The 27,690-nt window shown below is 39.2% G+C and overlaps 2 long non-coding RNA genes across 5 annotated transcripts in view; one reads left to right on the top strand and one right to left on the bottom strand.

Moving 5' to 3' along the window:
- Nucleotides 1-2,632: 2,632 nt before the first annotated feature.
- On the bottom strand, nucleotides 2,633-27,011 carry LOC119243021 (uncharacterized). Of its 3 annotated transcripts, none has more exons than XR_005124610.2 (4): nucleotides 26,605-27,011; nucleotides 15,406-15,503; nucleotides 9,693-9,764; nucleotides 2,633-3,620 (listed from the first exon to the last, which is right to left on the bottom strand). It is a non-coding gene; the product is annotated as an uncharacterized LOC119243021 (long non-coding RNA). The 3 variants fall into 3 exon arrangements; XR_008551346.1 differs by lacking the exon at nucleotides 26,605-27,011 and adding an exon at nucleotides 16,548-16,767; XR_005124611.2 differs by lacking the exon at nucleotides 9,693-9,764.
- LOC119243020 (uncharacterized) overlaps nucleotides 26,632-27,690 on the top strand; it is a 47,225-nt gene continuing 46,166 nt past the window's right edge. For both annotated transcript variants that reach the window (XR_005124609.1, XR_008551345.1), the window contains exon 1: nucleotides 26,632-27,016. This is a non-coding gene — a long non-coding RNA (uncharacterized LOC119243020). The remainder of the gene's footprint in view (nucleotides 27,017-27,690) is intronic.

Below are 27,690 nucleotides of genomic sequence, written 5' to 3' on the forward strand. Positions count from 1 at the left end.
CCGAGCCTTTTGGAATTTATCCTGGTGTACAATGTGAGAAATGGATCCAATTTTATCTTTTTCCATATGGCTATCTACTTATCCCAATGCCACTTATTTAAAAGTCCATCTTTTTGCCACCAATCTGAAATGCCATATTTATTGTATATTAAATTTTCATTTGCAATTAAGTCTATTTCCAGATATTCTATTCATCGATCTATCTGTTCATGTGCCTATCCCATTCTTTATTAATTACAGGTGTGTTATAATGTGGCCTGTCTCTATTCTCATTGGTCTTCTTTTGCAAGGATTTCCTAACTGTACTAGCTTATTTTTTTCTTAATGATAGTTTTTGAATGACATTAAATTGAAAAATTATATGAGGGAGAACTGTCTCCTATCTGTCCAAAAAACTAATATGCTCTCACGTCTACTTTTGTATATTTTACAAGTGATTTTATGTTTTTCTGTACAGTTTGGTTTTACATCATTTGGTTATTTTTTAAATAACCAGTTTTACACCATTGGGTTGTTTTTTAAACCCAGGTTTATTATTATTATTATTATTTTAAAGGTTTATTTATTTCTTTCTGCATAGAAGGACTGAGGCATAGGCCAGAGGTGTGGGGGGTGAGAAAACTCACCAGAGGCAGAGTGGAGAGCAGAACAGGTGGATCTTCTGGAATACACTGCTGAGGGGAGCAGTGGGCAAGACAAGAAGTCTGCTGTGCCACATGTGGGTTGCTTTCTCACAGAGTCCTTTGGATTTTCTAGTTACATACTCATGTCTTCTGCTACTAGAGATATTTTTGCTTTTCCTTTCCATGTATTATGTAATGGCAGGTGCTGTCCTGTTTATCTTTCACTAAACATTATATTATGAGCATTATACAAAATCACTTAAGTGGTCAAGGCACAATTTTAAGGGCTGCTATATTTTGTCATTGGAATATGCCTAATTTAGTCACCTCCAACTTGGAATTCAGGTCTTCCCCTTTACTTTTGTAAGTAATGTTGTAATGAATATTTTTTGTTTATATATATTTGTGTACATTTCTGATTATGTCTTTTGTCTAAATTCCTAGGAATGGGATCAGGAAATCAAATAGCAGGCCAGTTTCAAGGCATTTAAAATATGCAATTGACAAACTATTCTCAAGAAAAGGTGAACCATCATAGGCTCACACCATCAAGTTCATCATCTCTGTATCCCCATTAACCCGGGTAAAGAGTTAAGGAAGCTACAGAGGCAAATAACTTCACATGGTTATGTGACTGGTGTGTTGAGCAATCTCAACACAGTGTAGGTACATCTATGAAACAACTTTATAAGAAAGGGGAGTGTGAGGATAAAGGATCAGTGTCTTCTTACCGATAAGGACATGATGGCAATGTTGTTTCCCCCCCCCCCCCCCCCCCCCACCGGGATGTGATTGCTTTTCTGACTTAGACTAACTGGATATTGATATCTCTACCTAGTAAGCATCCAGGTGCTGCTCTGCCACAGGGTGGATATAAAGTCTTTTGGGGGTTGCTGGATTCTCTGGAAGGTCTTTTGAGATCCCCTCTGTGCTCATGTCTGCTGGGGATAGAGCTGGGCTCTATCTCTTGATCTCCAGCTCCCGCCACTTGGAATGACCTCACCCGTTAGACAGGCTTGAATGTCTCAGTACTAGCTAGTGTCTCTGGTGTCCATGTAATCACCAGAAATGGGTATGTCCTTGGGGCTAGTTGGTGGAAAGTCAGGCTACTCCTCTGTCACCTCTTGTGACTATTTGCAATTCTCTAGCCTTATTAGACAGGCATAAAAGCAGATCAGAAAGCCTGCCTACTACTGAAGCAGCATTCCATACAGGGAAGTAAGTAAGAGCCTGTATATCTGTTTCAATCTCAGTGGGTGAATCTCTGTGAAACTTCTCTGTTCTTTAGGTCGAATAGAACTGGGGGAGGGAGTGCAATCTCCTCTCTCACCCATGGGAGAGAGGGAGTAACTTCTGATGAGTAACATGGCCCCAGTGCCTGACCGCTCCCAACTTTGATTCCTGTACTCTCCTGCCCCTTCCTGTCCTCTGCTTACATAGTGGTGCTGTGGGGCTGGGGCCTGGCTGCTCTTTCACATGTCAAGCACTTAGCACCTGTTGTTTTTGGCTGGGGGCCTAGTGCTGATTCCAGAGCAAAAGGAGAAATTCCACTTCATATCCTAGTGTGCTTGTTTTTATTTATATTTCTTTGCATAGTGGTGACACTGGACATTTTTCATATGTTTGCTAATAATTTTATTTCTCTCTTTATGATTGCCTGTTTATGGTTTGTTCCTTATTCTTTCACTTCTTCCTCTTTTTCTCTTGAAGGTTGCTCTTCATGAAGTCCCTGACCTGAGTTCTCTGGGCTACACACTTTTCTAAGCCCACTGGTTCTGAGTTGAACACAACTTTTTTCCAATTGTATTTCTACCTTCAGGGTGTCAGTATTAATATTCAGAATACAATGAGCTAAGAAACAAGATACACAGATCCTCTACTTAATATTCAGCAGCTGGTGTATAAATTTATGCTAAACACACACAAACAGTGATATATATTTACATGTATGTATGAATACCTAATGTATAAAAAAAGACATGATGTTCAAAATCAGTTTTCACCTCCCATTTAATTTTTCTACAGCTTTTAATTCATTCAACCTAATAACAGTGATCTTAGTCAGAGAATCCATTTATAATCCTACCAGGTGGCAAAAGGCTTCTTGAAGTGACCTCTTGGGGATCCCTTCTGGCGATCTTCTGGAAAATAGGAGATTAAAAACATGTGTGTTCCCACAATGCTGCATTCTGAAGATGTTTCATCTCCTAGTCCTGCCCCCATGTAAGTTATGTAAGACTATTGAAATCAACAAAGAGCAATTCATGCCTTGCCTGGGATTATTGCTGATGTTGTTTTTAAGGACAGACCTAAAAAATCAGAAGAACAACTCAAACGCAAGCAGCTCGTACATACTGTCGAGTTCATAAAACATGCACTTCTGACTTTTCTGCAGAAGATATAAGTAGATAAAAAATCTTGGCATTTTGTGAGTCCATTAATTCTTCAGGATGAAAATAAAATGGATTTCATTTAATATCCTAAGACCTCAAGCCATCGGAGCTGAAACCTGGGGAGCTAGACCTGAAATGTGGGAGGACTAGGAGAATGCCTCCTGAGCACTTGAAGTATGAGAGTGCCCAGCATTTTGATGTTACTATGGGGATTGCTATAGTAACAATTCTACTCATCTTTCATTTATTAAGTTATTTTGTTGTGGAACCAAAAGGTAAACCAAACATCCAATGAAACAATGACTTAAGAGATTTTGCTGTTCCTGCAGTCCAGGCTAAATGCTTCAATGAAAGTACTTTGAGTGGAATGGACAACATTGGCAGATAATTTAATACAATTGAAGGAATGAGATTCCTCAAGGTTTCCTCTAAGACTGCAAAATAACAGCTGATCTATGTCGTAGGGCAGTGTCCAATTTGAGAATTCACCAGTCCTGATATGCAGCCCTCAGAAGCAATAGTGGAAGTACCCTGCACCCCGACACCGGTTCTTGCTCTTTTACTCTCTTGTCACCGTGTCAGAAAACAGCTTCCTGATTTTGTTCTAAAAGAGAATGAGAAAAATTAAGCTGACTAGAAAAATGACCTTAAACTTTATGGGCTCAAAGACTTTAATGGCAGCATCCCACCCACCAGGCCTCAGCAGGACTATGGTCTGCACTGGAAACAACAGAGCTTTAGAACTGGGAGGGGGACAAAGACTCAAGAGTGATCCTGAGGTGGAATTTCCTGCCCTCACCCTTTCCTGGGATCCCTTCTTCTTGACCCCAAGAGGAATCTCTGCTGGGGTGGGTGTATTATCCTGGAAAATGTTCAGAGTTTTAGAAACCAAAGAGGGGTGGAGAGAAGCATGTATTCTGGGGTCTGCCCTATTGTAATGGAACATTGTAATAGGAAATTCCTCAGGGGGTGAGGTTACATAGAGGAGAGAACATGACAACAGAGTGGTTAGGAAAGGCAACTCTGAAAAACGAACCCATATCCATATGAGATAATTAATAATGTGAAAAATTTAATCAAGAAGTCGGCTTGCTCCTCCCACCCCCTCATACGAAGGGGGAGTTTGCACTGCCTTTGTACTTGTCATAATTATTAATTACCAGCCAATGGATTGTTCTGGCGTGGTGAAACCAGGGCTTATGAACAGAGGGGATCACCAAGATAAAAAGGATAGCAAGTAGAGACAAAGTACAGCAAGATATCAAGATACAAAGTGAGTCTGAAAAGGGATTTCAGGAAACAGTAAAACAATGGAATGCCATTCAGCTATAAAAAGATGAACTCTTCACAGTGCACCCGTGCACCATCACCAGTCTCCTGTGCTCCTCCCTCCCTCCTTCTGGTCCCTCTCCCTCCTCCCCTGCAAGGTGGCTTTGGTTTATAATTGTCTGTTTTTGTTTTGCTTTGTTGTGTTTTGTATTATTATTTTTCCCCCTGATGTCCCCATAGGGGACTATACCTGGGGGTGGGGGGAAAGAAAACATTGTTTAAAAATGAACAATGATGCAAAATTTTATAAATAAAAAAGTAAAAGATAAAAAAAAAAAATTGGGCCTCCCCGGTGGCGCAGCTGTTAAGCGCTGGGTTGCGAAGCTGCCCGCAGCCTCTGCAGCGCCAGTTCCATCCCGGGCTGCTCCCCGGCCACTGGAGGAGGGTCCCGCATGGCGCGCAGACCTCTCCTGCCGCCCGCTGCTCCCCTCAGCAGTGTACTTCGGTCCTTCTGCCTGCTCTGCTCCCCGCTCTGGCTCTGGTGAATTCTCTCACCCTCCCGCGCTTCTGACTGTACCCAGTGCTTGTATAAATAAATAAATAAATCTTAAAAAAAAAATTAAAAAGATGAACTCTTGTCATTTGCAATAACACAAATAGAACTAGCAGGGATGATGCTAAGTAAAGTAACTCAGAAGGCAAAAGACAAATAGCAGATGATTTCACTCATATGTGGAATACAGAGAAGGAAAAAATTAAAACAATTTAATTAATTTAATTTAATTAATTAAAAAATTAAAAATTAAAACATTAATTAAAAATTAAAATTAAAAATTAAAAAATTAAAACAAACCCTCAAAATCTGACTATAGAACTGAGACTATTGCATGGGGAGGGAAAGAGTGGGGAGCAAGGTGTGGAGGGGGCTCCGTGGACTGTGCTGCAGGACTGCGGGTGCTTGGGTGGTGGGTGTGGTGTGGTGATGTGAATCTGAAGAGGTGTGAACTTATATTCTTAAATCACACACAGTGCTGCAAACCAATATTACCTCAATAAAAAAATCACACAATTCAAAGTAGATAAATGAAAAAAAAAAAAAGAAGTGTTTGTCCCGAGTCTTTCACACATTTACTCAACCAATTCACACAATTACCCTGGGCAGTACTCATGTCCTCAATCTTCAGATGGGAAACCTCAGACAGAGCTAAGTGATTTGTCTACAATTAAATATTCCATAAAGAGATGAACCAGGTTTTGATGGCGTGTGTGTGTGTGTGTGTGTGTGTGTGTGCACGCGCACTCCTGTGCAGGGGACGGGGTCAATGTTTGCCTCCTCACCCTGACTGCTCCTCTAAGGCGGCTTGTGAAAAACAGGGGAAACAAATTCCAACCTGACTTTCTAATAACCTGGAGGAAGAGCCACACCAACAATAGGGCTTGGCTAATGAAGGTTCATGTTCTCCGGCTGTGGACGAGCAGAAGCAGAAGGCATCTCAAGAGCTAAAAAGCTTGTCAGGCAGAACACCTTGAATGTGGGATGAGGTAAGTAGGCCCAGGACGGCGGCCTTTGATGCTCAAAATGTGCCGAGGTCTGTATCTCCCTTCTATAACCAGATTAGTTCCTCTGCGCTCCCCTTGTATACTTTATAGGAGCAAAATAAGGCTTTATTCCTTTTCTTTCCTCCTTCACAGACCAGAAGAATCAGAAAGAAGAAATCAACTTTCAGATTTTTCTGTTGCATCCCTCAGAGTTAGCATGAACAGCTTAGAAACCTCCCACAAGTCACTGACACCAGCACATTTAAAACCCCCCGTGCACAATTCCTCACCCCTTCAAAGAGAAACAAAAACATTTTAAAATCTCAGCCTCTATTATACTTCAATAAAAAGCTGAAACAGCCCCTGGCCTCCTTTTTAGGAAACCCTCAGTTATTTTATTTTCATCATTTTGTTTTGTTTGGTCTTTAAAAGTTTCAAGGTCTTTGCCACCAACAACTTAAAAGTGAAAGAAAGGCTGGAGCAGGTTTGTCTGGGGAGCAGAAGCAGGAAAAGCTATGGTTGAGAGTTGCCTTGATGAGCGTCCTCTAAGAGGAGAGACTGCACGTACGGATGGTGCGTGAGGGCATGTGCGTGCCTCTGTGTGTGTGCACGTGTGTGCCCACGTGTGAGTACACGTGGGCAGTGGCAGCTGCTGCTGAGGAAGGAATAACCTCCCTGGACTATAATTAAGCCTCCTCGAGGCTGGGGCTTTCGCTCACTAGGCACGTTTTCCTGAGTCTCAGGCTCTGCTAATCATGCAGAATCTTTTGTGCCTCTGAGACCCCAGCTCTCTTCCCACATGGCCAGAGCCTGGGAAGCCCCACCTCATCCTAAGTAGGAAGTTACTGTTCTCCAAGGATGAGTTCATATGGAAAAAAATTACAGCACGTGGGAAGTCTCTGGAAGCCACAGATCCAAATGCCTGGAGGTGGAGCCTCGGAGAAAGGCAAGGGCCAGGAGAAGAAGGAAGACAACAAAGAATTGAACACACTAAATGTCCTTACATTTTATAAGGTGCAAACACGAAGCTAGCTATACTTTGCCACCACATAGTAAATACAAGATTACTAGGCAATTATATTTAAACATTAGAGAACCTCCAAAAATAATGGCCATGTTCGGGGGTAGTTTTTCAATCCCTTGATAACAGTATAGTTTAATGGATAGAAACAACTATATCATTTATTCCTCTTACATAAAACGCTGCCAACCATGTAAGTACATGATCAATAATAGGGGTTTACAGTGGGCGGCAGGAGTCCCAAGAGCTTCAGTTTCATGTGAAGCAGTAAAAGGTAAAATGAAAAACAAAAAACACAGAAGGGAAGTGCTTCAGCTGAACAAGGACCCCAAAGGCTTCTCAATGCATTTCTTTTTATGATGCACAAGGAACAATGTCAAGGCTAAACTTGGCACTTTTAAGGGATTTTTTTTTTTTGTAAATCAGCTATAAAATGCTAGCCCTGGATTGGATTTTTCCATTCGGATATAATGGAAATGAGGATTGGAGTGGCAGAAGAGTTTTGGGCATGGTGGGGAGAATGAAAACACTGGAGATGAGAACATATGTCTTGATTTCTGACCATTTTTCACATAACTAGGTATTAGAAAGAAAATTAAAGTATTGGTTGGAGGCAGGCCTGGATGCTTTGCAAGTATTAACTTTACTGGAACAGATATTCCCAGGTCAGCTATTATGTACCCTGTGCAGCATATCTAAAATTGATTCAATAATTGACTACTCTTCTGGAAAAGCAACAACAACTGCAGATCTATTAATGGGAGGCTGAGGCTGGGATGCTAAGAAGGCAGAGGTGGAGGTAACTGCCCCTGCATCATCCAACCTAGAGAGGCAAGGGACTCCTTTGGAGAGTGTCAGTTTGCAGAAAGTTGTACCCCCTGAATAATTGCTAAGTTACTGAGGGCTTCCTATCTTCCAGGCACTTAGCTAGCTATTTGACTTGCATTGTCTCATTAAATCTTCACACGAGTCCCATGAGGTATGTAAAATCATCCTTGTAGATTCTTACCAAGAGGGAATGGATATTTTTTGAGGTTACATTAGGTTACACAATATTTTCGTGGTAGGGTTGGGACGCAGTCCAGGCCCTTTGAATCCACAGCTTTCATTCCTAACCACTACTGCTTCCATTCTTATCCAATCCAATAATTGATTGCATTCAGGCCAAAGGAGGGAAAGATACACTTGTAAGAATACACTTGTATCTTACCACATAGTTGTTATCGCCCATGTGTGAGTTTATTTACACTAGAAATAGCCTACGGGAAATTTCTTTTCCCTACTGTTGAGAAGAGGAAACTAAAGCTCTAGCAGGTAGTAGGTAGTGAAGCCAAGGCTCAACCCTGCTCAGCTTGAAGTCCAATCTTCCCTATTGCCACCCTGGCAGGTGCCTCCTACAAGCTAAAGTATCCAGGTCAGCTAACCCAACTTACCCAAACTCAGATTGCATTAGTGAAAATTAAAATCTTTTCTGTCGACTTGTATTTTGGGGTGTCAGTGTGACACCCCACACTTCAGGGTGCACTTTCGGGAGAGCTGACGTGCCTCTCAGCTCTGTGTCTGCCTCTCTAGACAGCTAATGTCTTCAATGGTGATTGTAGGGAGATTATCTGTTCTTAATATCCTCTCTCTCCTCCGTTAGGCAGACAGTAAAATGATCCAAATTCGACTTCTGTATCAAGGCTTAGCTCAAATTTGTCTTATTTTCTGGGGTCGTCCCTCTCAAGTTTCCCATGTAGTATCCATTATTCCCTGATCTCCTAAATCATGCAGTGCTATACATGCAGGATATTGTCTGTTTGAAGGTTCTAGTTACTAACTCTTAATTCCTTAAAGTCTCCAGGAACAATGCCGTCTACTTAAAAAAAAAAAAAAGCCCTATAAATGCCTACAGTGAGATTGGAGTCACACACAAACACTTGTTGAGTTTCAATGGAATAAGCTGGCAGCTTTGGGGCCCTGAATATATATTATGGGAAGAAAATAAGAGGAAAACCAAAAAATTAGTTAATAGGGTATATTCAAATGAGACAGCTGGTATAATAAAAAACAAAACTGGGATTCTTGTAGGAGACATCCCCAATATCTTGACACAGAACCAGTCTCGCTCAGTAGTTCTGAAACTTGACTTTGCAGCATAATCACCTTTCAAGACTTCTTAAAACATATCACTGCCCTTTCCCCTCACTCCACTAGAATTTCTGACTCAGTAGTTCTGAGCTAGGGTCCTACCTGAGAATTTCTAACAAATTCCCAGGAGATGCTGATACTACTGGCCCAAAGACCATGCTTTGAGAACTACAGTGATTTTCCACCCTGACTACTCATTACAATTTCCTGAAGCAGGGGTTAAATACTGGCCTGCCCCACACCACAGCCATGAAATGTGAATCTCAGGGGAATGGTCTGCTCTAGCAAGTCATTCTCATAGCTATCACACTGTTTTGTAACTATCTCTTTGCTCCAGTGACTCACCTCTTAAAACTGAGATGCCTGGGGCTTCCATGGTCTTAGTCATTTTTCAGGAATGCACTTAGTAAGTAGAAGGAATTCTACAAGTGTCTATTTAAAAACAAAGAAAGATCACAGAAAAGGGTCCACCCCTGCGATTCAGGGCAGGGGTTACCAAAAAAAAAAACAAGATGGCTTCTGTGGGTATGTTTGTTTTCTTTGAAAATTGCATTATGTCCTCAACATCTAGGATTATGGTCATAGAGGTGAACTTCATATACATTCTGTCCACACTGTCCAAACTGAGAACCATACAATCAAAGGCATACAGTCATGAAGGTAATATAAATTAGCAGAGTTGGGCTGATGCAAGGTACATAGAGGGTTGTCATATACCTATGTGGAGCTGGACTACATCACTGTTAAGTGTTGCATCATATTCCCTTCATGTGTTATTTGCATACCCACCTGGGGAAACAAAAAAGTCAAAGTCATTGATTCTCAAGTGTTATTGAGTATCTTTAAATATTTTTTGAGTATCTATTCTTATTAAGCACCTTTAAATACTTACTGCCATGTGCCAACCACAGTGTCAAGCAAGTTCTTCTGTTATAATCATATCAATGTGCTAGCCATCCCCACTCAAGGCTCAAATGACTCTAAATCTGTGTTTTAACTTCTGCCAGTTCTATTATTGAAAGGACCTAACCTCCCCACCAATCAGGTCAAGATGTCATTCGATGCTGAATTAAGTTGAATCTTCTCCAGAAACCTTCCCTTTTCCTTGGGGTTTCATCTCACGATTATTGATGGCTCTCCCTCTCCTCTTTATGATCACCCATATTTCACCCATGGCATGTAATGCAGCATTGTGGTTGCCCCATAAATGTTAGCTAATGAAATTAACTGCAAGCTTGTTAGGTGCCCAGTCATTTTTCCTAAATGAGTCATCAGGGATGAGTCGCTCAGCTCAGAACCCTTTTATCCTCTGGAGAGTGGAGCAGTTTCTTCTGGAAGCTCAATGAAGTCGAATCCCTGAATTTTGAAATTCTCTTTGCTCTGTTGGGACACGCCCCTTCAACTATAAATGTTCTCTTTTTTTCAGGATTACTTCCCATTCATGAGTATATTCATTTTTCTCAAATTATTAGGATATTTTTCATAAAGGTCTGCATGTTCAAAAGTGAACATTTTCTTTGACCCAGAACAGTGAATAATTTCTACCTAATTGATAGTCCTGCTGGATATTTAACTTAAAATTACTTCCATAAAATCTGCAACATATTTCTTTTATTGGTTTCTATACTGACTGCTTTTGGCTAGATTCACACCCTAAAATTCCAATGGGTGTGAGCCAAAGCTGCATAGTTTTGTGGCTAATAATAACAATAATAATGAGCACATTTCAAAAGTGCTAATTACAAATTCAATTGGATTGTGTTCTCATTATAAATTCTACAGGTTTTCTGCCAGGTTGGTACTTTATGACAGTATGTTTTCAAACACCTGTTTACCTTTATTATCACTAGATATATTCAGAAAGAGAAACTTTTAAAAGTTGAGATGCATATTAAATTTCATGTGCTTTGTAAAATTTGTAAAAATCTATTTTACCCAGAGTCCTTTACTATACACATTGAAGCAAAATGAGTAATTCTACCTTCTGCAGACAAAGAGCATGAACATTTCAAGAATTCTTTACTTAGGGCCTCCCTAATGGTGCAGGAGTTAAAGTCTCAGTGCTATCAAGCTATCGCCAACCACTGTAGCATGAGTTCAATCCCTGTCTCTGGTGAATCCTCTCACCCCCTGCACCTCTGGGCCACACCCAAGTTCTTAGATGCATAACTAAATAATTTTTTTTTTTAAAAAGAACTCTTCATTTATCCAATAGACTACAACAGAATGGGGTTTGGAAGGTTGAGAAGAGCATCATCCTGGTAATTTTCTTGCCCCAAACTAAATTTTACTACAAGTCAATCATATTTAAATCTCTGCTCCAGGTATGGGAAAGTAAAACACAAAGGTGGCTAAGACATAGCCCCTGCATACAATATAGTGAAGATCCCATTAGACAATGCCATAAGGAGAAGGACGGTGGACATCTGGAGAAAGAAGGAAGCCAAGTGGAAAACTCTGAGTGTGGACTTCAAGCACAAAGGCATTAAGGTTAAGTTAAAAAATTTTTAAATGACTCTTTAAGTTCTGTTCCAGTAATGTGGTTAATAACAGATCTTCCTTGGGTCAGGAGGCATGAAAGCACATTGATGATGGATGGGCACCTAAAGTTATTGGAAAAGTTCATGGGGAACTTGATAATGGATGGATCAGGCAGATCACACCAGTGTTACTAGTTTCTTATGGCGACTGTAAGAAAGCATCACAAACTTGATGATGTAAAACAACAAGAATTTATTTTCTGTCTGTTCTGGTATCAGTTTCATTGAGTGGAAATCAGGTGTTGGCAGAGCCAGGCCCCCTCTGGAGGTGATAGGGAAAAATCTGTTCTTTGCCTCTTATTTTCTGGTGACTGCTAGCATCCCTTGGTTTGTGGCTATTTCGCTCTAATCTTTACCTCCTTAGTCACAATGCCTCCACCTCTTGTGTGTGTGTGAATGATATGTAATTTCTGACCCCCTCTTATAAGGACACAAGTGATGGCATTTTGATCCTAACCAGATAATACAGTATAATCTCTCTATCTCAAGTGCTGTAAGTCAATCATGTCTGCAAAGAGCACCCCAATATTTTTATATTAATTAGCTTTGTGTTATATTGGATTATATTATGTTACAGGGATTAATATAGATATATTTTAGGGGAATATTTTTCAGCACACCATGATAATGAACTATTGATCAATCTTAATGTCAAAGAAAATGGAATTAATCCCATCCAATCCCACCGTTGTATATACATATTTATTCCCCTATGCCTATATATACCACTATATATGTGGTCTGTATATATGTGGCATTTACACATATAACTACTGATTTATAGGAGATAGAAAAATATTTTAGATAACACCAAAAGATATATTCAGCCAAAGTCAGGAATTATTTAAGACAAAAAAACCAACTCTTAACTTCTATAATAAATGCACCAAAGAAGGGAAACTATTATATGTCAAAACATATGTAAAAGAACACTCACCACTTGCAACATTCACAGAATCTTCTTTGGATTCTGAATTTAATAAATCAACCATTAAAAAAAAGGTGTATTTGACACAATTGATAAAAACAACACAAATTGAAGATACCAAGGGATTGTTGGGTTGGGAGGGATTCTGATTATAATAAAAGAATAAAGCTAGTTACGCCTACTGAAATATGTCCAAGTAAAATAATATTATGTCTAGAATTAGCCTTAAAATGTGCCAACAACAAATAAATAAGAACAAATACAAAACAAATAAACAACAGAAAAAGTGATAGTAGGGGAACAGATAAAATAAGAACAACAGATGTTAATTGTTGAAGCTAGGTGATAGATGTGTGGGAGTTTATTAAATTTGTCTTTCTACTTTTATGCATCTTTGAACATTTGCAGAACAAAAAGTACATATATGAGACGATGTAACAAGTCCACACCAGGCCAGGTTTAGCTGACCGTCCTCATGCCTAGCCTCAATCCCTCCAGGAAACGTTCACGGAACAGTAATATCCTTCTCACCTCTAAGAACTACTGTGGGGAAGCATCGAAATAGATAAGACAAGTTTACATGGAACTCATTCCTGAAGCCTCAGCCTTTGGTTTGTCTTTTACAGAAAACTATCACACCTTGACAGGCACTAAAATTTCAATAAGAAGTTGAGATCTGTTCATAGATCGCATTCAATGCCTCCCATTCTGCTCCAAGATTTTACTCACTGAGTTAACTCCAAGTGAGAATGGGAAAGAGAACAGTGGACAAAGACAGAAGTTTGCACACTAGCCAAAAACTGGAAGTAACCCAAATGTCCATCAGGAGGTGAATGGCTAAACAATATGCAGTGTATCCATAGAATGGAATATTATTCAGCCATAATAAGGAATGAAGTGCAGGTGCATGCAACCACCAATATGCGGACAACTGTTGGCAAGATTATGCTAAATGAAGGAAGCCATACATGAAAGGTTACATGCCATATGATTCCATTTATATGAAATATCCAGAACAGTCAATCTCTGGAAACAGAGAGCAGATTAGTGGTTTCCAGGGCTGAATGGAGTGACTCCTTAATGCATATGGCATCTCCTTTTAGGATAATGAAAATATTTTGGAACTAGGAGGAGATGGTGAATGCAAAGCATTGTGAATGTGCTGAATATCACTGAATTGTTCACTTTTATGTGGCTTATTTATATTAGTCCAATTAGAAGTTATTTAATAAATTCAAGCAGGAAAATGCCATGATCAGGATTGATATTAAAAAGAGTAACTCTAGGAGTTAGGTAGGAATGGATTATAGATGGGGGAGACTAAAGCAGAGGGAACACAGCGAGGAAAGTAGTGGGCAAGTTGGAGTAAATCCTTCTCTTCCGTAAGCCCCTGAAGCAAGCCCAAAGCAGTATTCCTTAGTGTCTCTATTCTGAAACCCAACTCATCCCCTCTGTGTGTGCCAATACACCCATGAATTCCACAGGCTCCCAAGCTTCAGGGAGAATTCATGACTATAGGTGTTGATATTCCACACAGTCCAAAATATGAAAATATTTCACAGGTATGAAAGACATGGTCTGAACTTTGCCCCTGCTTCCCATTTCCTTGAGAGACTTTTCTAAAAGAAGGGAGACTTTGTCTGCAAAGTGTAAAAAGATGGTACATGGGCTTCTGGGTTCCTTAGACCTGAATTTGAATCTGAGCTAATGTGATACTCTCCTATAAAATAGTTTGTGTGAGGATTATGAGAAATGGCATAAGTAGACACTCACAAATAATTTTCATTAGTGTTTTGAAGTCTTCACTTGAACTTAAACTGGGATGCAGACATGACTGAATATTTTTGATGAAATGTTAAGTAAGAATATTTTTGATGAAATGTTAAGTAAGAAATGGAATGTCTCCAGGACATCATTCCTTCTAAGGTAAAATGAGATCAGAACAATGCATTAAGCTTCACTAAAAATAGTTAAAAGGTTTCATAATTGCAGGAAGAAATGATTTTAAATCACTCAAATTTTTTTCAGAATTAATCCCATATACTCCTTGATATTATTGTAAGGAAAGGCTATAAATAAAACCAAAATAGCTGCTTGCTAAAACTCAAAAACAAGCATCAACATTACATTGATAGCCTGCAAATCTAGGATGATTCACAAAACATTTATAAAAACAGGCAAGGATACCACCTAATCAAAACAGAACAAACACCAACCATGACCTGTGATGAGCTCAAGGTCATTATTACCAAAAGATACCACGAAAGTTGGTAAATAGACATCCCTTCTAATTTGCTAGTAATCCCAGGACCCTCATGATCCTCTGTGATTCCCTCTGTAGCCACAGAGGACAGGGAGGTTTGCATTTCTATTATTTGGCGCCACCACTTTCTTCCTGGAATCCCTCTTTGGGCAAGTTGGGAGAGCAGACTGCGAAGCAGACCCATCCTATGAACTAGATCACATAATTTATTCCAATTAAAGACCAAGACTTGGGGTTTAGAATTTAAGATTTTTAAATTATGTTTTGAAACTACAGGGAAGGCTTTTTTTTTTTTTTTGCTTTTCATGAAACAAAACAAAATGATTAAATTGGTTGCATTCTCAGACATTGTGATTAATTAGGATGCTTAACTCTGCAGTAACTATGCTGCTTATAAAGGTAAATCCTGAATACTGATATAAAAAATTCAACTGTCAGTTTTCACTCATAATTTTTGATCAGGATGTTAGACAGGGTCATCCATCCATCAAAGACAATTCTAAGGGCAGACAGACAAAAGACCTTATACCCCGGTATAATCTCTCCCCTAACCCAGCGTCCTAAGACATTCATAAGGGTTGGCACTGAATTTAAGCTCCAAATCACTCAAATCAAAAAGCTTCTCTCAGTCTGTCATCAGGAAGCAAGCTCTCCAAGGTGTATTTTTATCCCTGCCTCATCTAAGTTATGACAACTCACCTGGTTGGTTTCTGCCATTTGAGTAGAGAGAGGCATCAAAGTGACAGGACATCACTCTCTGTGTTCCTTGTGAGGTGTGATGGAGAAGAAAAACAAACCTGGGGGAACAGATTTCAAAGTATTTCCAAGACGTCTCCAGATTGAACAGATACAGGGCGCTGTTTATGCTTTTTCTTACCCAGGACTCTTCTGGAGTTGAAACTCCTGCCTCCTTCATAGGTATTTATTTGTTTGTCTGTTTCTTTCTTTTACAGCTTGGATCTTATAAACTTACCTCCCTATCTTACAGTTCTTAAAATGTGTAACCCTAATATGCTGTGTTCCTGGTCACTGCCTCGAACCTTGGATTTCAACATTTGGCACCCTCTTCCCATTGCTAGGCCACATTTGTACTGGATTAGTTAACCTTCCATATTCTTAGGCCACAATGATTTCCCACTTTGGGAAGTAGTGGAATCTAGTGCTTACTTAATATAAATACATAGATTAGGTAGAGAGGTAGATACATAGGTAGGTAGATAGGTACAGATATGAATATGTGACATATAGTCATGAAATATATATAAATTTATATATAACATCTATATCTACATTGAAATGTAGGTATGTATATCTATTACATATAATTAAAGATGTTAATAGCTATCAGAGACCTTCAAATCTATACAATAAATGACTGTCAAATCTAGCCAATCTCCTAATTTTCCAGTTGAAGTATATTTTTGCTGCCTCTGCTGATATTATTTTAGTCAGTTAATATTTATTATAATTTATTATAATTATGTATCTATATCAACTTTTTCATCTTAATATTGGCTTTCTTGACAATATTTTTTTCCTTTTCAAGTCACTGAGTTGGTTTTATTTTCAATCTGTCCTCTACTCGCTTTGAGACTTGTTCTATTCTTTTAGACATTATTCTTAAATTTTTAATATGGGGCTTGACCTAGCAATGTCTAAAGTTAATCTTTTAGTTTTGCTCTAATATCTCAAAAGCCTTATAACTATGCTCACCTTCTCCCAACTGACCCACTACTTTGTCTAATATTTAGTTTATATTATTTTTATATACTTGCAAATTATTCATCATAATTATCACCATTGCTGATTTATACAGTTATTGGTTGTTTATATAAACTCACATTTTTACCAGTTTCTCGGCTCATGATCTTACATCCACCTCCTTTCTTTGGAGTCTAAATTTCTGTTTCCCAAACCATACCTGTATATGCTGTGCTTCTGGCATGGTTCTGAGGGTGGTAAGCCCTCATTTTTCACCTAATAATTTATTTTATTCTTTTTCATGTGTGATAGCGTATTTGTATATTAAAGTCTAGGTTGCCAGTTATTTCCCCTGGCACTTTGAAGATGTCATTCCCTTGCCTCCTACATTTCCCTATCTTTACTGAGGTCATAGTTACTATGATTGTTTTTGTCACAGATGATTTATCTTTTCTTTACTGTTACTTTTAAGATTTTTTTGGTTGGTCGTTAGTATTTTTGTAAGATGTGTCTGTGTATCACTTAATCCTGCTTGGGCCTCCTAAATCTGTGGTATCATATATCTCACCAAATCTGGATGATTCTGAGACTTCTCTCTACATACACTTCCCATGCTCCATTCTAGTATTTTCTCCTTATGACATTCTCATGACAGAAATTTTTCTCTCCTTAATGAGTCTTAACCTCTTTTATATTTTTTATTTTATCTTAATCACTCTGCTGTTTTGGAAAAATCTTTATTGGACCCTTAGAATTTCTCAGTTAAACTATTTGGTGTGCTTTTTTTTTTGTTTTCAATATTTACACGTTTTAACCTTAAAAATTCAATTTAGTTATTTTCTTTTTTGTAAAGATTTATTTATGCATACAAGAACTGGGGTACAGGCCAGAGGTGTGGGGGGGTGAGAGGATTCACCAGAGACAGAATGGGGAGCAGAACTGGCAGAGTGGCTGAAATACACTGCTGAGGGGAGCAGTGGGAGAGACAGGAGAGGTCTGCTGTGCCATGTGGGTAGCTCTTTGGCCGACCGGGGACTGAATGAACTCTTGCTGCAGAGGCTGCTGATAGCTTCACAATGCTGTGCTTAACTCCTTGTCCCACCAGGGAGACCCCAATTTAGTTATTTTCAAAAACTTCCCATGCCTCACTTCTATTGTATTTTAAATCAAATTGTACTGAGTTGCCACTTACTTATATCGCTCTATAATTTTGAGAGTACAACTTCATACCTGAACCTGGGCACATGCTTCACTGTCCCGCACCCCACCCCGCCCCACACACAAGGGTCCAGTGTCAATCCGGATCACACTCCCTCCCCTATCCTGTCCTTCCACCCCACCATCTGATAACCACCATATATTTCACAGAGACTAAGAGTTATTTTGTTGTTTTGCCAATTTGTTTTCTCTGGTTATTTATATTCCACAAATGAATGAAACCATCCGGTAATTGTCTTTCACTTTCTCACTTATTTCACTTAGTATAATCACTTCAAGATCCATCCATTTTGTCCCAAATGTCACTATTTCATTTTTTTTAATAGCTGGCTTTCTCTTGCTGTTTTATGCTTTTCTGACATGTTTTTCCTTAACCATTTTTAACATAATATTTTATAGTCTCTAATAATCCATTACTTAAAATTCTTTTAGTGCTAATCCTTTTTATTTTGTGTGTGTGCTCATTAACATTTATGATGGATTATTTCCTGCTGTATTTCATAATTTGGGGTTGGACATTCATCTTCAACTTTCCCTTAATCCCATCCTGTCCCAGGAAGACCACGATGTCAAGTCCACTTCTTAAGTACTTGTTTGAGTTGAGGATTCTCTCACTCTCCTTACTTCTTGAAGGACTCAGCTGTGTATTCAGAAGCATGTTTATAAATATTTTGTCCACTTTTCTGTGGTAGCTTTTAGCAAGAACTTCTGCAATTATCTACTCTAAATCATTGCCAGAAGCACATGTCACATTCCCGAGAATTAAAGTTACAAGGAGAAGATACAACTAGAACTAAATGAGCTAACTAACAAACCAACGAACTACTTAACTATTGTCCCTTGCTAAAACATTTTGTCTGACGTATTTGTATTTATCTTGCAGACCTCATGCTAAAGAGGATCTCCTCAAGAAAACCAGTAAATTTCCCCTTTACTTCTCCTATCATAAATCTCACCATATGTTACTGAAATTCCTTGTTTCCTATCTGAGTCTCCTTTCTCCCTTTGCTCCCACCACGCCACCCTTCTGTTCTGGTAGCCTCAGTTTCGCTCAGATTTTGAGTGTTTGTATTGTCTATTCCTTTGTTTTGTTTTTATATTCCACATAGGAGTGAAATCATGCTGTATTTTCCTTTTTCCTTCTGACTTATTTTACTTAGCATAATCCCCTCCAGTTCTATCTGTTGTTGCAAATGGAAAGATTTTGTCTTTTTTTTGTAGCCAGGTGGTATTCCACTGCATATATACCATATCTTCTTAATCCAATCATGTGTCATTGGGCACTCAGGGTGTTTTCATAGCTTGACTACTGTAATAGTGCTGCAATAAATACAAAAGTGTATATATCCCTTTGAATTTGTGTCTTTGTAGTCTTTGAATAGATACCTAGCAGTGGAATTGCTGACCATATATTAGCCATATTTTTAATCTTCTGAGGGACTGCCATACTGTTTTCAATAGGCTGAACTAGCCTACATTCCCATCAACTGTGTACAAACATTTTTTTTTCTCTCTACCTTCACAAAACACAAGTTGCTTTTTACTTCTTCCTAACTCATAGGGTTACTAAACAAACAAGCAAGAGTGAAATTGTATGGGGAATATAAAAAAAAAAGAAGAGTGAGCCCTAATTAAGAACTATGCACATTAGTTAAGAACAATATATCAGTATTGGCTCATCAATTGTAACAATATATAACAGTAGGCAAGATGTTAATAATAGAGGAACTTTGGGGAAGGGGATGTGGTGTGGTATGTATGATATCTTTCAGGTAAATCTTTGTGTTTAAAAAATAAAGAACATCTTTGAAACTACATGCTACTTGAAACAATATGGTGACTACTCAAATTTTACTGTGGACACACCTACTATAACTTTTAACAGATTTCAATGAAATTGAATAGTGACAGAGATAAATGTCTTAAATGAATCTGTAAATTCATTGATAATTTTCTAATCCATCCTACTTTTTTATTAAATTATCTTTTGAAAATTTAATTAAAATTTTAATTAATTCCATTTATGAATGGCAATAATGTCTTCCAATTATGTGATCACACCAAGTGAAGTCTGCTATTCCTAAAACTACTGGCTAAGATGTCTAAAATTACCAAGGCTACATTATCTTTCCTCTATAATATACATAACATAGAAAATTGCCCTTGTGATTAGTACTCTTTATGCTTCATATAGTACATTAACAGAATCTAAAGTGCTGATACTAGAACAAGTGTAGGATGTGTAAACTGTGCCAGGCAAGCTGGTGCCAAATGTGTCCAGCTTTCATGGTGGCAACTTCACAGAAGACACGCGGTAGTTAAAGGATGTTTATTGAGAGGAAAGCGTCAGAAATGACAACATCTTAGTTTGGAAGGCACTTGGAAGACAGACACCTTGCATCCGTAGATCCATCTTACACTTTTCTTGACTGGGAAAGGCAATTCCTTCCTTGCACCCCCCCTGATAACATCTGCCCCTTTCGGAGACCCAGTGGGCTTTGCTCAGGGGCATTTCTAGAGGAGGGTAAGCAGGATTCTTGCCCTTGGTGATCTCAGAATCTTCCAGAATCTTTAAGTTTTCGACAGATTTCCTGGACTAGGCAGTTTGCTTCCTCCTAGCAGTCAAACAGGCGCTAGAAGACCTCTTGTCACTTATGAAAAAGAACGTGAAGGATAGGGTTCAGGTTTTGCTGCACTCACTCGGGGTTGGAGAGGTAGGGCAGAGGATGGCTAGACCATCTCCAGCATACATTAACAGAACCTTTCTTCCAGGTAACGCCACATGAAAGCAAATCAGTCTTCTGTCCTGCCCTTGAGACAAATGGAGTGGCCTCGGCTACAGTACATTTTCTTCCTTGATGCTATGAACAAAATGCTGGAGCTTGTCTCTCCCCCCCTCCCCAACCCATCACTACAGAGAGATGGTCCACGATTTCACAGCAGTTAACTTCCCACCAAGAGAGAAATTGCTCTCAACCAGTCTTTCATTAATGACAGTAATCGCTACATCAGCTTTCGCCGAATGACAATAATAGCTAACATTTATGCTGTACTAATCATAGTATAATACTATATCATTGAATTTCATGGTACCCCACGAAGTAGGTAGCATGGATATTTCCTTTCTGCCCATGAAGGAATGCAGATTCAGAGACGTTTAGGGATTTGTCCTTTCTACCACTAAACATTCTAGAGTCACAATTCAAATCCAGTATGATTCTTAAGCTGGGCATTTAACCCTAAAGAAGCTGCCTCTATTTGGGGAGCAGAGCAGAGCATGGGGGTGGCTAGAATGGAAGCACAAGCACCTGCCCGCACACCTGGCCAGAGTTCTTGGAATTCCAGACACCCCTTAAAGCCAGGCTTATGTCAACAAGAGTTTCGAGAGGAGCTGAGGTTATCTGGGAATCTGGCTGCCAGCGTTCCCGTTCTCTGATCTGCCCTGCTCCTTCCAACAACATAGACCTGACTTTCTTGCCAGCAGCCAGCAGCACAGGGCAGCCAAGACTAACAAGTGTAGGCACTGTGCAGGGGACGGGGTGCATGAATAGCGCTATTCTTTGCTGGCCAACACTGGCCCCATTGTTTCAGGCCATGAATAGAGCTGTGTGGAAAAAATTCACACACGAAGCAAAAGCAGCAAAATTTGTCTCTTTGTGATGGTTTCAAGACTGGGTGAAAAAGTCGTTCTTCACCTGGTGCTATTTTACATATTCTTTCACAAACAGAAAGCACTTTCTGGCAAGGGAAGAGCCTTTCTCTCAAAATTAAAAAGTTACAGGTCACAGTGCAGGTGGGAGAACCGGGCGCCGACCCGAAAGTTGAACTGCATTCATTCATTGAACACTGCGGAGAGGGTGAATGCTCATGCATCATTTTGATTTAGTGTCATTGAGCTCTGTTCCCACAATCATCTCGATCTATTTGAGACACGCGGGGTTCGCCTGCATTTTCCCAGATAACAGAGGAAAAGTTAAGCACACAGCATTAACTATGGTAGATGATTAGGCTTTGTTTTCAAGGCAAATAACTGCCAAACTTCTATTTCCCCTCTGCAACATTGGGCTCAGGCTGTCCCAGAAACCATTTCTGGGGTTGCCTTGCTGGGCTGCATAAATGACAGTCGGGGGGTGTACTGGTAGTTTGTCCTGTGTCTGCCACTCAAGGAAGTCAGAATCCCGCAGACCACTGCATTTCATTGCACTTCTACATGTGCAAAATATATTCCTCTCTTAAAAACAGGCGCTAACACGGTTCTACACAGGCGTGGGTCCTTACACAGAGTCTGCTTCGCATTCTTAAATGTTTGTAAAATCACCACGGGGAGTAGATGTCCTACAATACAAATAGTCCCAAAGAGAGGCTGAAGGGATTGTGATTTTGGATGTCCCGGTGCCAGACAGATCGGTGAATTCAGCTCCTCTGAAATTGATATTCTTATTTTTGTATGACTTTCAGAAGCAGCCTAATGCGGTGACAAGAGCAGGCATGGGCTTTCGATGCAAGTTGATTTAATTCCTTTGCTCTAAAGTAATTCTGTGGGGTGACTGTGCTAATGTCCTGGAAAGCCCCCATTTACACTCCAAGCCTTGGTATAACTGTTACCATTACCCTCTTTCATTCTATGGAGTGTCCTGTTTGAATGATAGATGATAAGGTCACCCTAGGGTTATGTTACCTTGGGCCAGCAACTTAGTTTCTATCTTTTATGAAATGCTTTCTTCATTTATTATATCAGAACAATACCGTCCATCTCTTAAGATTAGCACTAAAGAATATATGTGTGCATCTCTCTGGATACTGTCTGAGGCATAGCAGGAGCTCAATAAAGAGTAGCTGTGGTTAATATTTCCTCTGGAGACAGTGTTTTACAGCAAGTTTCCAAATGTCTGAGAAATCAGGGACCACAGAATTAAAAAGAAAAGTGAAAAAATATTTTGAGATAAAGACATTGAGCACCAAAGATTTATTTTGACCTTAGAGGGAGAAAGATGAAAAGAAACCTATTTTCGTGAAGGAAATGTTCTTTTAAAAGCTGAAAATGGAGGAAAGAAAATCTTAGAATAAAAGTCCATTAACTTTAAGGTATTTAATCAGTATTTTGCAAAACATATTCTTACCTTTTGCTAGGGATCACAAAATGCCACCCAAAATATATCACTATGACATAAGGATTATTTTGAGCCGAAGGCAATTAAGACTCAACAGATGCAGGGAAAGTTCTTTGCCTTCCCTTTGGCTACCTAAAAGCAGGGCACAAATTTCTCTTTGAGGAAACTACCCCATTCCCCAGCCAGGGAAGAAAAAAGACTCATATTTAAAAATAGTAGTCAACAGCAGGAGGATGATTAAACAGACCTTACTAAAATAGCTCTTCCATTCTATCAGTGCCCTCAAATATTACCCAATCACCTCCTACAACTTGTCCTGTGAAGTCCATATCCCCTTTTCTTAGTTAAGAAGGGTCCATAAAGCCCTCAGTGTCATTGCTTCTTTGAATTTTGCTTCCTTTCTCATGAACATGTATGCAGAGAAATAGTAATAAAAATTGTGTGCCTTTGTCCTGTTGATCTGTTTCTTGTTCATTTAATTTGCAGACCCCTGGTTACTAAATCTAAGAGTTTTTCCTCCTCACTCAATCTGTCCTCCCCTTTTCTGACCTATGTTCTCTTCTTGTTTCCTGTCATTTCACTTGCACACACATCACCTTATCATTGATAGCCTCATGCTCCTAACCATTCTTTACTCTTCAAGCTCAGTACTCAGAAGACTATGGATGCTTTAAAATTATGTGGATGATTTTCAACTTCATGTCTTCTTAGGTAAAATTAACAATTTTGCCAGTTTAGTTAAACATGATTGTTACTTTAATTCACCTGTGCCTTTTTCTGTAGGCTTTGTACACGACTGGAGATTCCAGTTAATATAGGTAGAATTTAAGTGATTCAATAAAGAAAAAAAAAGTGGTTCTGCAGCTGCCCACCTCATACATTCATTTTTAGCAACTGCAGCATTATACAAACTTAGTTTGCCTTTAAATCTGGACATATGCAGAAGCAAAAACTCTTCCCGCCCCCGCCCCCGCCCCCACCTTTAACTTTCTAAAACATTCACCTTTGATAAAAGTTGAGACAATCTGGTCCAAGTAGATGGTTTTAAGGAAGGAAGAACCTGAGAGACCTCCTCACTTTCCTCCCATTTTTCCCCCTCTGAATGCCATTTCATACCTATAACGATTTCCTACCATTCACCCTAACAATGCTTTTAGAGATTTAATATTACCCTCTTTTCCCTCAAATGATATTTGCATAAGCCATAATTAAGTTTTTGGAGTCTTATGAAAAAAAAAAAAAAAAACCTATTGAAAGAAATAAAGCAGTGAGGCAAACACTGTAAATTGGAGTAGCTAATCACACAAAAAATGATAATAGCTTCCAAACTGTAAAGTCAAAATTTACTTATATTTCCCGAATATTATGACTACTAATATCTTAAGATCTATTTATACTAAGATACATCTTTGCTTTCTAATTTGCTCCTTTATTCAAAAGGATATCTTTAACAACGAAAACCCTGAAACCCGATATCTTAATCAAGCTATTGAACTTTTAAATTGAAGCCAAGTTCTTTTTCAGCACCTCATTTTCAAACATCATGAGATGAAAAAGCATTTATTCTAAGATGCAAAGTTTTAATTGTTTAGGAAAGTAGAAGCTTCTTCAGACCTAAAATTGCAATGTGAAATGTCCTTTAACAAATATGAATCTTTTGAAGAGATGCAAATTCATCATTATTACTTTAACTCTACCATTAATTTTCTATTTAACAGAATATTACATTTCATTGTATTACGTTTTTTTATTTTGCATTATCAAAGTCCTCAGCAACTTAACAAATTCTCCCAGAAATGGAAATGTGTAATTCAAGCTGTGCCTGCCACTGAACCCACACAGTTTGTAATCACACAATACCTATCACATGAGGCTGATAAGCAAATGACAAGAAACACTGTACATTTCAACAACATTGACTTCGATTAACCCTCTGCGACTGGAATTTTTTTTGCAGGCCTCATCAATGTTCATTAGACGCATGAAATAAAAGGGGGAGGTAGAGTGGGCGTGAGACCAGGACACCCGGAAATCACATAAACAATGAAGAAAACCAGAGAGGTACAGGCAAGATGGTTGCCCTTAGCGTGGGTCTCATTCAAGCCCTCCTTACACAGCATTTCCTCAGAACTTTGGACAAAAATTACATTACTGGCTTCTCTTTGAAGGTGACAGTTATTTCCAATATTTTATATAATGGAGTGATAAAACCACGGGAACTTTAAATTAAACCTTAGCATGTGCCAAACTGAGTTTTGTGTGCTAGGTTGGGAAGAGCCCTGCAGACATTATTTTTTTATCATCTTAACAAATGTTTGTTTTCAATTTGTATTTGACAATGGACTTAATAAACTCTTTTACCTAGTTAAGATTTATGAAAAGTGTTTCTCCCCCTACTTATCTCATTTATAGAATGTGCAATTTGCATAATGGTAAGACAGGGCATTTCATTCTTGCCTTTCAAGCACTTCCATTCTAATTTTCATGGTAATGGTAAGTGCACTTAACAACAATGGTCCATTGATCCAGCGTGTCTCCTACCTGCCCCGGAGCAACTGGGCAATTGTTAACCAGAGGAGCCACGAAAACAGATAACGGAATCAACCATTAGTGTAAAAGCGCTGCCTATAATGGTTTCAATAATAATTAATATGCAGGATAGCTAGTCCTGTCACACACCATTTCAGACTAGAATTGCATCTGTCAGTCCAAATCCTGACTCCATTCGAGGCATCCAGCACCGAATCTAGTTAGACAGCTAACTGAATTAAAACAAAAATCTACAGATGCATGATAAATGCGCAGGATGCCATGTCACACATGAATGACTCCTGTACAGGCCAAATGACAGATGTATTTCCGAGACTCCAGGCCAGGCTCCAGCACAAACCACTCTTCATTTATCAATAATTGGGCCTTAATTTCATTTGGCAGTGGTGGAGCAGCATGCTCAGCTTCCTCTCCAATAGACGAACACTAATTAGACTTTTTTTTGGGGGGGGGAGGGTGGGTACCAATCTTTTGATTTTATTTCAAATAGTCAACCATAAGCAAAGTTAGAGCTTGTCCTTTGGAAGGGAAAGATCTGTTCAACCACAACTCATTATAGTGACAATATCTAGCAAGGGGAACTATTCATTATTTATGTTTGATTCTGATAAAGATGAGAAACATAGAAGAGGCCAGGCTTGTGGAAAAAGAACATGAGGATGAACCAAGGTTCTATATCAAATTTCTGAAAATCCTTGCTAACTTTTCCTCCTCTTTGTTGAGTTTTACTTTGGTTCTTGAGAGGGGAGAGAGAGAGAGAGAGAGAGAGAGAGAGAGAGAGAAAAGAGAGAGAGAGGAGTGACAAATATTGTAGATAGACAGATGGCCTCTCAATGTAAACAGAAAAATTGTAAAATATTCTGAAATTTTTTAACTGTAAAATGTAGAAAACTATTCAGATTATTTTCTCAAATTATCATGAATTTTTAGACCAATTTTAATGTGGTTGCTTTTATTTTAAGTGAATTCATTGAAAGAAATAATAAAATGCCCAAGAGTTCCTGAGGGGAGTCCCATGAACATCTCCATGAACATCCCCACGGGAGAGACCCCCCAAAGGATTTCCAACTATACAAGGGAGCAAACCAAGTCTCTACTGCATGTCAAATAAACCACCCCAGAGAGATGAAAGATACATGGAAATAGCCACATATTGGCCACTGTCCTCTTATATCTACATTATAGAGATTAACATTCTTTCTCTCAATGTACACATAGTCCAAGTGTTCACTTGTTTGCCAGAGGCAAATTGGCACCATAGAGCATGGCTTTCGCGCTGGGTAGATCTTTCTCTATTTAAGGAGTCATTGTTACTCACTCATTTGGATTTAGAACTTTCTATGACTTCAAGTTCTCTTGAGCTTCTTGCCTCTTCTTCCAAATGCCAACACAAAAATGAGTGACAAGTGGGTGTTCTGCTTCTCCCGCCACTTCTGAACATTAGCTTAATGTCAGCAGGGAGCTCTATTGATCTACTCTTGTGATTACACTATTCCCTGTCACTCAGAAACTCTTCAATACCACATTTATTATTCTTCGTTGGCATAGGTGACGGCAGTGATGTTGTCCTGAGGACTGATTGCTATGCCCAGATGATCTGTTGAAGTTGGCTGCCTGATCCCACATACAGCATAATTGAAGAGGATGAGGAACAGAATTCATTCCCGTTTCACCCCAGTAACTATGCCAAATTCAACAGAGAGCTCTCCATATGGTCTAACACAAGTGAGGTAATGTGTATATTATGCCATAATAAATGAAGTCTCATAGGTTTCAATGGCTCATAGTAGCTATCAGGAATCTTTCCTAGCAACTCATGGGAAACTGAGCAGCGTGCCATAAATGGGAAAGCCATAAATAATTTTGCAACTCAGTCACCAGGGTTGTGGTGAAATGCTGTGCTTGCATTATCCGCTCTAAACACTGACAGACACATGAGCATGTCTGCCATTTTGTAAGCAGGCTCCCCCGCAGACCACAGGAGCACTGAAGGACTGACAATTCACATGGGAACAACATGAAACCTTCAGAAGTTGTGAAGACAAAGCTTTAGACTATGGTACTAATAATTCCAGAGTTACAGGAATTTTCAAGACTGTTGGTACTTGTATTTCTAAAGACATGCTTAATGAGTATTCATAAGATATACTGTAATATTTACACTGGACAAGGGGGCAGGCCTGGGGGGTAGGGGTCCCTAAGTTCAATCCCACCCTCCAACAATACAGTAAGCTGGGGATGAACCAGCCTCTGTCCACTGCTCCACCCACTGGAAATCAGAGGGATGTACAGGGGTGGCTGGTCTGCTCCCAAGTCCAAGAAAGGGCCCTTGTGACCCTCTGGTGAAGACTGAACCTACAGTACAAGGGCAGGCAAGGAGTCAGCATTTATCCATCAGGGGAAG

Source organism: Talpa occidentalis, unplaced genomic scaffold, assembly GCF_014898055.3.
Source record: "Talpa occidentalis isolate TD23 unplaced genomic scaffold, MPIMG_talOcc4v2.1 talOcc4.13, whole genome shotgun sequence".
Classification (NCBI taxonomy): Eukaryota; Metazoa; Chordata; class Mammalia; order Eulipotyphla; family Talpidae; genus Talpa; species Talpa occidentalis.